We start from the raw sequence: 12,378 nt of genomic DNA, 5'->3' as shown, positions 1-12,378 counted from the left end.
TGTGCCCCCCCAGTATGTGGTCAATCCTTGAGAATCTTTTGGTGTACTCTTGAAAAGAATGTATATTCTGACTTTTTGGGATGTAATGTCCCAAAAATGTCAATTAAGTCTAACTTTTCTATTGTGTCATTTAGGATCTTTATTGTTTCTTTATTGATTATCTGTCTGAAGATCTGACCATTGATGTGAGTGGGGTGTTGAAGTCTCTTACTATTATTGTATTTTCATCAATTTCTCCTTTTACATCTCTTAGTATTTGTTGTATGTATCTGGGCGCTTCTATATTAGGGGCATATATATTGATGAGTATAATATCCTCTTCTTGAATGGATCCTTTTATCATTAAATACTGTCCTTGTCTTTCTTTATGCCTTCGTTTTAAAGTCTCTTTTGTCTGGTATGAGTATTACAACTCCTCCTTTCCTGTCTTTTCCATTCACATGAAACACCTTTTTCTGTCCCCTCATTTTCAGTTTATATGTGTCCTTTGCCCTAAGGTGAGTCTCCGGTAGGCAACATATTGTAGGCTCTTTTTTTTAATTCAGTCTGCCGCTCTATGTCTTTTGATTGAAGCATTCAGTCCATTGACATTTAAGGTAATTATTGATAAATACATATTTATTTCCATTTTAAACCTTGTTTTCCAGTTCATTCTATGTTTCTCCTTTATCCCCTTTTTTTTTTTTTTTTTGGTTGGATGGTTTTCTTTTATTTTATGCTCATGTCCTCTTCTTTTTAGTTTTTGTGAGTGTATTGTTTGGTTTTGATTTGTGGTTGCTGTTTTTCAAGTATGTTAACCCCTTCCTATATCTGCTTGCTTCAGCCTGAGTCATATAGGCTCAAACACATCTTAGGAAAAAAGAGTCTAGATTTTCTTACTTTTCTTCCCCACATTTTATTTTGATGTCATTTTTAAACATCTTCATGTTTATCCTTTTGTTGTTCCTTGCGTTTATCATTGCTTTTACAAAAAGTTTTTTTTTTTTCCTTTTAGTTCTGTATACTGGCTTATTTAAGTGATTGCTTTCCAATTGTGTTTTCCTCCATCCTATTTCTTCTTACATCTTTTTTATTTAGAGGGGCCCTTTCAGTATTTCTTTTAGAATGGGTTTAGTATTGCTGTACTCTTTCAGTTTTTGTTTGTTGGAGAAATTCTCTATTTCTCCTTCTATTTTAAATAGTATCCTTGCTGGGTAGAGTATTCTGGGCTGCAAAATTTTCCCTTTTATAACTTTTTATTTTATTTTATTTTATTTGCTTTTTAGGGCCACACTTGTGGCATATGGAGTTTCCCAGGCTAGGGTTCCAGTCAAAGCTACAGCTGCCAGCCTATGCAGCAGCCACATCAATGCAGGATCCAAGCCATGTCTGCAACCTACAGGGCTACAGCCCATGGCAATGCTGGATCTTTAACCCACTGAGCAAAGCCAGGGGTTGAACATGTGTCCTCATGGATACTAGTCAAATTCATTTCTGCTGAGCCACAATGGGCAGTCCACTTCCGATATATTTTCAATCCCCTTTTCTTCTTCTCCTTCTGGAATCCCTATTATGTGTAAATTGGCCCGCTTTATATTATATTGCTCTTATATTGCTTTCATGTTTTTTTGCTTAGTTCTATCTGCTGTTCTGATTGGGTGATTTCCATTATTCTATTTTCCAAGTCACTAATTTGTTCCTCTACATTTCTCATTTTTCTCTTCAGTGGCTTTAACTCAGCTTGCATCTCTGCAAATGAAAGTTCTATTTTTTCTTGGCTCCTCCTTATATTTCCTATTTCCTTTCTAAATTAATCTGCATTGCTGTTTATATCCACTCTTAATTCCTTCATATTAACCCTTAATTCCTTCAGTATTTTCAGTATCTCTTTTTGAACTCAGTCTACTAGACTGCAGAGGTCTTTTTCATTGTTTACTGCTTTAGGTGAATTCTCCTGTTCTTTTAACTAGGAATGACTCCTGAGCTGCTTCATTTTGCTTATATTTTTCCTATTTGTGAGTTTAGGGAAGCCAACTACTGTAGTCCCAGAGGGCTATTTATATGCAAGAGCTCCCCTTGTATTTTGTGGGGGCTTACTACTTATTTTTGGTGTGGGAGTTTCAATATTTGACGTCTCTTTCTTCTGTGTGAACAGGCTCTTATTCCCTTGATAGGGTGTTGCGTGTGTTTCCTTGGAGAAGGAGGCAATGGGCATGGCTAGTAGTCAGTACCTGGTTGCTGGGTTCTTGACAGTAGCAAGGACCCATGGGAAAGTGGCTCCTCCTAGCTGCAGGGCCTTGGGAAGTAGTAATGAGCCTCGGGCAGATTTAGGCAGTGTCCAGAGCATTTGGCAATGGCAGTGGCAGTGGCAGTGGCAGGGAGTGTGCGTTCCCAGGGGATTAAGAGCAACAACAGGTTGTACTCGGTTGCAGTGCCCTCCTCTGTGGTGCCCTCTGAGGTGATTGGGGCTGAAAGTGGTGCCTGCACATGGACTCTAGTGGTGGCGGGCTGTGCCCACTTCTGGAGTCAGAAATAACTGTGGTGGTTTGCCCACCACCTGTAGACCATGCAAGAAGCAGCCCTTCCCACTTAGCCCCTGCAGGAGGTTCTACCACTTGGATATGTTATAAGAGGGTTAGTTGTAGGCCTAAGATGAGCCTTGCCACCTGTAGCTCTACCCTCTAAGAGTCTGCACATGCTCAGAGAAAGAAATTCCTATGGTAATCCACCCCTTCACCTCTTCCCCTCCCCAACAATGGCACCTTGCTTCTCCTGCAGACCCAGACCTCCTCTCGAGTTCCCTCAGCTGTGGCATTCACTCCCCAGCCCTGCATGCACTGCCCCTTAGCTCTCTCTGGCTGTCTCTGCACTGCCAACACTAGTCCTCTACCCGGAACTGTCCTCCAGAGCCTGAGTCTCAGTGCCCAGCCCCTGCCCATGTGTCTCAGACTGTGGTGTCCAAGGATGGTGGTACTGATAATCTGTGCAGCTCTGTACTTTGCCCTCCTCAATCCAGCTGCTGTGCTTTTCTCTGTGGCTTTGAGGCCTTTTTGTATCAGCTGATCTCCCTGTCAGTCATGTGGCTTCCCTGGGTGTGGGTTCCTTTCCTCTTTCTCAGCTCCCTCAGGAATGCTGGTCCTGCCCTGATTCCTTCCTCTCTTTCTCTCTTTTTCCTTTTGTTCTACCCAGTCATCTGGAGGGTTTCTTGCTCTTTTTGGAGGTTTAAGGTCTTCTTCCAGAGTTTAGTAGCTGTTCTGTGCAAATTATTTTACATGTAGATTTTTTTTATGTGTTTGTGAGAGAAGGTGAGTGCCATGTCTTACTCCTCTGCCATCTTGATCCTTCATTTTTTTTACATGTAGCTGTCCAGTTTTTCCAGCACCACTTATTGAAGAGACTATATTTTCTTCATTGTATATCCTTGCCTCCTTTGTTGTAAATTAATTTCCCATAGGTATGTGGGTTTATTTCTGGGCTTTCTCTCCTATTCCATTGATCTCTATGTCTGTTTTTGTGCCATCACCATACTGTTTTGATTACTATAGCTTCGAAGTATAGTTTGACTACTGTAGCTTTGTGTATAGTATAGTTTGAACTTGATTCTTCCATCTCTCTTCTTCCTCTCAGGGGCGCTTTGGCTATTTGGGGCCTTTTGTGTTTCCATACAAATTAAAAACATTTTATTCTAATTCTACAAAAAATGCCATTGGTAATTTGCTAGGGATTGCATCAAATCTGTAGTTTGCCATAGGTAGTGTGGTCATTTTGATAATATTGGTTCTTCCAATCCAAGAACATGGTATATATTTCGATCTGTGTCATCTTTAATTTCTATAACGAGTGTCTTAAAGTTTTCAGAGTATAGGTCTTTTGCTTTTTTTTTTTTTGTCTTTTTGCTATTTCTTTGGGCCATTCCCGCAGCATATGGAGGTTCCCAGGCTAGGGGTCCAATGGGAGCTGTAGCCACCGGCCTACGCCAGAGCCACAGCAACGCGGGATCTGAGCTGCGTCTGCAACCTACACCACGGCTCACGGCAACGCCGGATCCTTAACCCACTGAGCAAGGGCAGGGACGGAACCTGCAACCTCATGGTTCCTAGTCGGATTCGTTAACCACTGCGCCACGACGGAAACTCCAGTCTTTTGCCTTTTTAGGTAGGTTTATTCCTCAGGATTTTATTCTTTCTGATGTGATGGGATCATTTCCTTAATTTCTCTTTCTTGTCTTTCTTGTATAGAAGTACAAGAGATTTGTTTCTATTACTTTTTCTTTGAATTACTTTTGTATTTTGCAACTTTGCCAAACACATTGATGAGCTCTAGTAGTTTTCTTTCATTCTTTTTTTTTTTTTGGCCACACCCACAGCGTATGGAGATTCCCAGGATAGGGGTCGAATCAGAGCTGTAGCTGCCGGCCTATGCCAGAGCCACAGCAATGCCAGATCTGAGCCGTGTCTGCAAGTAGCTCACGGCAACGCCGGATCCCCAACCCACTGAGCGAGGCTAGGGACTGAACCCACAACCCCACGGACCTAGTTGGATTCGTTTCCACTGCACCATGACGGGAACTCCAGCTCTAGTAGTTTTCTGATAGCATCTTTAGGATATTTATGTATTTATTTATTTACTTATCTATTTAGAGCCGTGCCTGTGGCATACGGAGGTTCCAAGGCTAGGGGTCAAATCAGAGCTGTAGCCACTGCCCTATACCACAGCTCTTGGCAATGCCAGATCCTTAACCCACTGAGCAATGCCAGTGATCAAGCCTGCATCCTCATGGATACTAGTCAGATTTGTTTCTGCTGAGCCATGACGGGAACCTATATCTTTAGGATTTTTAGTTTTATCTGCAAACAGTCACAGTTTTACTTTCCTAATTGGGATTGCTTTTATTTCTTTTTCTTCTCTAATTATTGTAGCTAGGACTTCCAAAACTATTTTGAATAAAAGTGGCAAGCATGGACACCCTTATTTTATTCTTGATTTTAGAGGAAATGCTTTCAGCTTTTCACCATTGAATATGATGTTACCTGTGGGTTTGTCGTATATGGCCTTTATTATTTTGAGGTAGGTTCCTTCTGGGCCCACTTTCTGGAGGGCTTTTATCATAAGTTTTGAATTTATTCAAAAGCTTTTCCAAATCTATTGAGATGATCATCTGGTTTTTATTCTTCAGTTAGTGAATGTGGTGTATCACACTGATTTATAGATACTGAAAAATCCTTTCATTCCTGGGATAAATCCCACTTGATCATGGTGTATAATCCTTTTAGTGTATTGTTGGAATCAGTTTGCTAGTTGAGGATTTTTGAATCTATGTTCATCTGTGATAGTGGACTCTAATGTTCATTGGACTGTAATGTTTTTTGAGATATCTTTGGTTTTGGTATCAATGTGATAGTAGCCTCAGAGAATAAGTTTGAGAGTGTTCCTTTGGAATTTTGGGGGATGGTTTCGGAAGTATGGGTGTTAACACTTCTCTAAATGTTTGATAGAATTCGTCTGTGAAGCCATCTGGTCCTGGACTTTGTTTGTTTTTGGGCTGCACCTTGTGGCATATGGAAGTTCCCAGGCTGGGGGTCGAATTTGGAGCTGCAGCTGCCAGCCTATGCCGCAGACAACAACTTGGGATCCGAGCCATGTTTGCAACGTACACCACAGCTCATGGAAACGCCAGATCTCTTAACCCACTGAGAGAGGCCTGGGATTAAACCCACATCCTCATGGGTACTAGTCGTGTTCTTAACTTGCTGAGCCACAATGGGAACTCCCCTTTTCATTTTTTTTTATGGTTTTCTTTGCTGTGCAAAAGCTTATAACTTTGATTAAGTCCCATTTGTATATTTTTGCCTTTATTGCCTTGGGGGAGTGTCCTAAGGAAAAAAATATTGTTACAGTTTAGGGCATAGAATGCTTTGCCTATGTCTTTTCTAGGAGTTTTATGGCCTCATGTCTTTTTTTTTTTTCTTAAGCAATCACATATATTTATTTATCTTTTTTAATAATGATTTTTTTCCATTATAACTGGTTTACAGTGTTCTGTCAGTTTTCTACTGTAACACATGTATTTATATTTATGTATTTATATATATATATTTTTATGTATTATCTATATTATGGACAGTTGCATATCTTCGTAAGAGTACAAAAGATGTGGATGGATAAACCTCAAATGCTAAAGTTTATTTGCCTCGGAGGAAAGGATTAGAGGAAAGAGGACAAAGACTATTAATACTTCTTTTTGTAATTCTTCTTATGTATAATTTTCTTTATATATATCTCTATATGTTGCTTAACTTGTTCCCAAAAGTATGTTTTAATTTTATAACTTTTAAGAAAAGGTTTTTAAAATGGCTACATATACTTTTAAAAGAATCTCCAGAGAATGCTGTACCAATAACACATGGATTATGTGTAGTAACACAAAATGAGAAAATACATGGAAATGCTTTGCACAAAGAAAGTTCCTAGGAAAATTAAGAGTCATTATTATTAGTTATAATTCAAAATGTTATAAAAAAGGGGATTTCATGACAAATTTAATAAATTCATAGCTGATTATATTTTCAAAAGTACCATTCATTTTAAACAAAAAATTAAAAAGCAATAAACTTTGGGGTGCCAAAGTCTAATGGCTTTACATTAGTTAAGTTACCCTTGGTTTGCTCTTTCAAAATTTTGATAGCTATAACAGAATTAGTGTATTCCATTTTTCAATATGCCTCTACATTCTGAATGAAAGGATATTATTCAAACATCGGCATTTTCATTTTCAGGTTCATACATATGTTCAGTCACTTTGAAGTTCTCCTCCGTGGTATCTTCCTCGTTTTCTCAAACTCCATTGCTCCTGATACATGTCTCATTTATCCACATTGTTATATTTTTTATAAGTCTTTGTATAACCAAATTAAACTGCTCATGTATGGTAAAAAATCCAGTGATTCAGGAGTTCCCATCGTGGCTCAGCAGAAACGAATCTGACTAGTGTCCTAGAGCACACAGGTTTGATCACGGCATTGCTCTGAGCAGTGGTGTAGGTCGCAGACACAGCTCGGATCTGGCGTTCCTGTGGCTGTGGTGTAGGTCAGCAGCTACAGCCCTTGCCTTTGCTCTTTTGGCCAGCAGTGTCTTTGCTTGCTCATCCAGAATATCTAACTGCTGTAAGATTTTTTCTGCCATTGTCAGCCAGTAAATTCCAGCTAGGTTAAGATGTGTGAGATTACTTATAAATGCTGCAAAATGCATGTTTCCCATCTGCACATCATTTTGGTTTTTTTCTGCATACCTGCCACCATGCAATCCTTGCTTCCTTCACAGTATATTTCTTCAAATACACCTGCACTAAACTCTTGGAACAAGTTCTTTTTAGAAGATCCAACCCTCTGTCAGATTTCCTTACAAGATCCTGTCGGCAACTGGTCCAGAGGCTGACTGGACTGCATACAGCTCTTCTTAGTGTTTTGAACTTGGAGGGAGAATGTCGGGGGCGGCACTCTTACTGTAGCTAAAAAACCCAAGGTGTAAAACCTGGGAGTTATCTTCAGCCGCTCCGCCACCCTCATCTGGTTGTGGATGATCAAACGATGTAAGAAGCTAGCCTAGAGCCTGGAATAGAGTTCACGCTCAGTGAATGCTGGCTGTTGCTGTTGCTCTTCAGCTTAACGTCCTGGAGGGCTATGCAGCAGATGTGGTAGAGCCAGGGATGCCCACCTCTTAGCCGAAGAGCTAAGGCAATGCCATCAAGACGGTTTTCCCCCCATCTCTTGGCTTGTCCTTCTGCAATGCTGGTTTCATTTTCAGGCTTGACAGGGTGTCCATGATTGGGTTACTCTTACTGCTGGCAGGGCCAGGGAAAAGAGATGGCCTCAGCTGAGTGGTTTCTAGACAAATTCCAGTATTTTGGGGTGATTGAAAAAAGCCTGCCTGGCCTCATGTCTTATGTTTAAATCTTTAAGCCATTTTGAGCTTATTTTTGTGTATGGCATGAAGGTGTTTTTCCCACTTCGTGGATTTACATGCAGTTTTCCAGCATTCCCCACAACACTAGCCAAAGAGATTATTTTCTCCATTGTATATTCTTGTCTGTTTTGTCAAAGATTCACTCTAAGTGTGTTAGTTTATCTGGGTTCTCCATTCTGTTCCATTGATCCATTTGTTTTTATGCCAATACAACACTGTTTTGATTACTGTGGCTTTGTAGTATTGTCTCGAGTCTGGGAGGTTTATGCCTATAGCTTTGTTTTTTTTTTTTTTTCCTTAGGATTGCTTTGCCAATTCTGAGTTTTTTGTGGTTCCATGTAAATTTCAGGATCATTCTAGTTCTGTGGAATATGTCACAGGTATTCTGATAGGGGCTGCATCAAATCTTTAGATTGCTTTGTGGGGTGTTCCCATTGTGGCACAGTGGAAATGAATCTGACTACTACCCATGAGGATGCAGGTTTGATCCCTGGCCTTTCTCTGTGGGTTAAGGATCTGGCATTGCTGTGAGCTATGGTATAGGTCGCAGACACAGCTCAGATCCCACATTGCTGTGGCTGTGGTGTAGGCTGGCAACCATAGCTCTGATTCGACCCCTAGCCTGGGAACCTCCATATGCCACAGGTGCTGCCCTAAAAATTTTTTTAAAAAGTAGATTGCGTAGTGTGGCCATTTTTTATTTTTAATTTTCTTTAATGGCTGCACCCACAGCATATGGAAGTTTCTGGGCCAGGGATTGAATCTGAGCTGCATCTGCAACCTACACCACAGCTGCAGCAATGTCAGATCCTTTAACCCATTATGTCAGGGTGAGGATTGAACCTGGCCTCTGCGGTGGCCCAAGCTGCTGCAGTCAGATTCTTAACCTACTGTGCCATAGTGGGAACTTCAGTATGGCCGTTTAAAAAATAGTAATTCTTAGAGTTCCTGTTGTGTTTTTCCCTCATATAGACTGTGTACATATTTTGTTTGATTTATGCCTAAAAATTATTTTGGGGGTACTAATGGAAATAATATTGTATTTTTCATTTCAAGCTCCAGTTCTCATTGCTGGCATATAAGAAAGCAGTTGAGGGAGTTCCCGTCGTGGCACAGCGGTTAACGAATCCGACTAGGAACCATGAGGTTGCGGGTTCGGTCCCTGGCCTTGCTCAGTGGGTTAAGGATCCGGCGTTGCCGTGAGCTGTGGTGTAGGTTGCAGACACGGCTCAGATCCCGCATTGCTGTGGCTCTGGCGTAGGCTGGTGGCTACAGCTCCGATTGGACCCCCAGCCTGGGAACCTCCATATGCCGCGGGAGCAGCCCAAGAAATGACAAAAAGACAAAAGAAAAAAAGAAAGCAGGTGACTTTGGCAGATGAGGCCTGTATCATGCCACCTTGCAGTAACTGCTCGTGAGTTCCAGTTTTCACTCACCTCTTTCTGAAGTTTCTACATACACAGTCGTATCATCTGCAAACAAGTTTTATTTCTTCCCCCAATTCGTATACCTTTCACTTCCTTGTCCTGTTGCATTACCTAGAACTTCCGCTGTGTGTTGAGTAGGAGTGGTGAGAAGGGACAGCCTTGTTCCTGCTCTTTGTTTCTTATTCATAATCTCAGGGGGAAAACATCTAGTTTCTGATCATTAACTAGGATGTTGGCTGTCAGTAAGGCTTCTTGTTGTTGTTGTTGTTTTTTTTTGTTTTGTTTTGTTTTCCCTTTTGGCCTCCCTGTGGCACATGGATTTCCCAGGCCAGGAATCAGATCCGAGCTGCAGTTGCAACTTAAGCCACAGCTGTGGCAACACTGGATCCTTAACCCACCATGCCAGGCTTGGGAATCAAACCTGTGTCCCAGCGCTCCCAAGACGCCACCAATCCTGTTGCACCACACCGGGAACTCATGGCTATGTTTCTATACACTTTTAAAAATCAGGTTGAGGAGTTCCCATTGTGGTGCAGCAGAAACGAATTCAACTAGGAACCATGAGGTTGCAAGTTCAATCCCTGGCCTGGCTCAGTGGGTCAAGGATCCATTGTTGCCAAGAGCTGTGGTGTAGGTTGCAGACTCAGCTCTGATCCAGAGTTGCTGGGGCTCTGGTGTAGGCCAGTGGCTACAGCTCTGATTCAACCCCTAGCCTGGGAACCTCCATATGCTGAGGGTGCAGCCCTAAAAAGCAAAAAAGAAAAAAAAAATCAGGTTGAAGTTTGCCTTTATTTTTAGTTTGCTGAGATTTTATCATGAAGGGGTGTTGGATTTTTTCAAATGCTTTTTCTGCATCTGATGTGATTATATGATTTATCTTCTTTAACTTTAACTGTAATGTCATGGATTACAGTCATTGATTTTCAGTGTTGAACCAGCCTGGCATACCTGGAATAAATTTCATTTGATGATGAGGTATAATTCTTTTTCTTTTTCTTTTTTTTTTGTCTTTTGCCATTTCTTGGGTCGGCATATGGAGTTTCCCAGGCTAGGGGTCAAATAGGAGCTGTAGCTGCCGGCCTACACCAGAGCCACAGCAACGCGGGATCCAAGCCGCATCTGCGACCTACACCACAGCTCACGGCAACGCTGGATCCTTAACCCACTGAGCAAGGCCAGGGATCGAACCCGCAACCTCATGGTTCCTAGTCGGATTCATTAACCACTGTGCCACGACGGGAACTCCGTATAATTCTTTTTATACACTTTTGGATTCAAGTTGATACGTGTTGAGGATTTTAGCATTCATGTCCATGAAGGATATTAGTCTGTAGTTTTACTTTCTTGTAATGGCTTTTTCTGGTTTCAGTATTTGGGTAATGCTGGCCTCATAGAGTGAGTTAGTAAGTGTTACTTCTGCTTGTGTTTTCTGGTAGAATATTGGCATAATTTCTTCTTTAAGCATTTCGTGGAGTTCACAGTGAAACCACCTGTGCCCAGTGCTGTTTTGGGTTATTAATTATTCATACAGTTTCTTCAGTGTGGCCCTATTCAAATATTTCCTTAAGTGAAAAGAATTTCTGGGTGTGGACTTATTCCTTTGTTATCATTTTATTGTCCACAGGATTCATAGTGATGGTCCTTATTTTCATTTCTTTTGTTGGTTAGTCTGACTAGGGGTTTATCAACTGTATTGAGCTTTTCAAAAAACCAGCTTTTGATTTTCTCTATTGATTTCCTGTTTTAATTCCATTGAGTTCTAATTCTCCTTATGTCTTTTCTTCTGTTTGGAATTAATTTACTCTCTTTTTGTAGGTTCTAAGGTGGAAACTTAATGACTGATTTTTAGATCTCCCTTCTTCTCTGTGTATCCAATGATACTGGGATTCTTCAACTAACCTTGTTATTCATTTCTAATTTAGTTTAATCTCATGATCTGAGAGCATATTTGTATGATTTTCATTCTTTTAAATTTGCTAAGGTGTGTTTCATGGTCCGCATGTGGTCATCTTGGTCATATTTCACGTGTGTTTGAGAAGAATGTGTATTAAAAAATGTGGGGAGTTCCCGTCGTGGCGCAGTGGTTAACGAATCCGACTAGGAACCATGAGGTTGTGGGTTCGATCCCTGCCCTTGCTCAGTGGGTTAACGATCCGGCGTTGCTGTGAGCTGTGGTGTAGGTTGCAGACGCGGCTCGGATCCCTCGTTGCTGTGGCTCTGGCATAGGCTGGCGGCTACAGCTCTGATTAGATCCCTAGCCTGGGAACCTCCCATATGCCGCGGGAGCGACCCAAGAAATGGCAAAAAGACAAAAAAAAAATGTGTATTATACTATTGTTGGGTAAAATATTCTATAAATGTTTACTGAAGTGTTAGAACTGAAGGTGAAACTGGACTGGGTTCAAGAGAATGGAGAGGATGGGACTCATCCTGCCAACTAAAATAATGAAAAGCATTGATTTTATTAGCATTATAATATTCTGCCATATTTATTTAATAATTTAGGTTAGACATTTCTAATTTTCCAGCATTATAATTGTAGGATATTTTTTCCCTTGCACATACAAGATAAATTGCTCAGTCAGGGGTTAACAGTTTTAACATTCTCATCACAGTAGACGGATGCTGCTTTCATCCCTCTTTTGCCAAGGTGAACATTTACACACAACCTGCTCATTTAAAACACCTAAAACGCTATCTTGTTCTTTCAATATATAGTTCTTAGATTACAATTGAAGCTGAACATTCTTTCATCTATTTCTTTTGGCCATTTTTGTTTCTTTAAAAATTATCTGTTCCTGTCTTCCTCTTATTGGAACCTCCCCTAGTGCTTCCTTTCTCCCCCATCTGGTCCTTCTGGTCTTTTCAATGCCACTTCCCTAGAGCCCTCCCTAGAAAACCCACTGGTATCACTCCTAGAATCCTTGCCTTCCTCACACTTCTCAGTGTGTAGCTGCATATATGTCTCTGGAATTTACTGAATTTCCCCATGCCCCACGAAACGCCACAG

The sequence above is a fragment of the Phacochoerus africanus genome, chromosome 5, assembly GCF_016906955.1.
Source record: "Phacochoerus africanus isolate WHEZ1 chromosome 5, ROS_Pafr_v1, whole genome shotgun sequence".
NCBI classification, from domain to species: Eukaryota; Metazoa; Chordata; class Mammalia; order Artiodactyla; family Suidae; genus Phacochoerus; species Phacochoerus africanus.
This window is presented reverse-complemented; position numbering follows the sequence as displayed.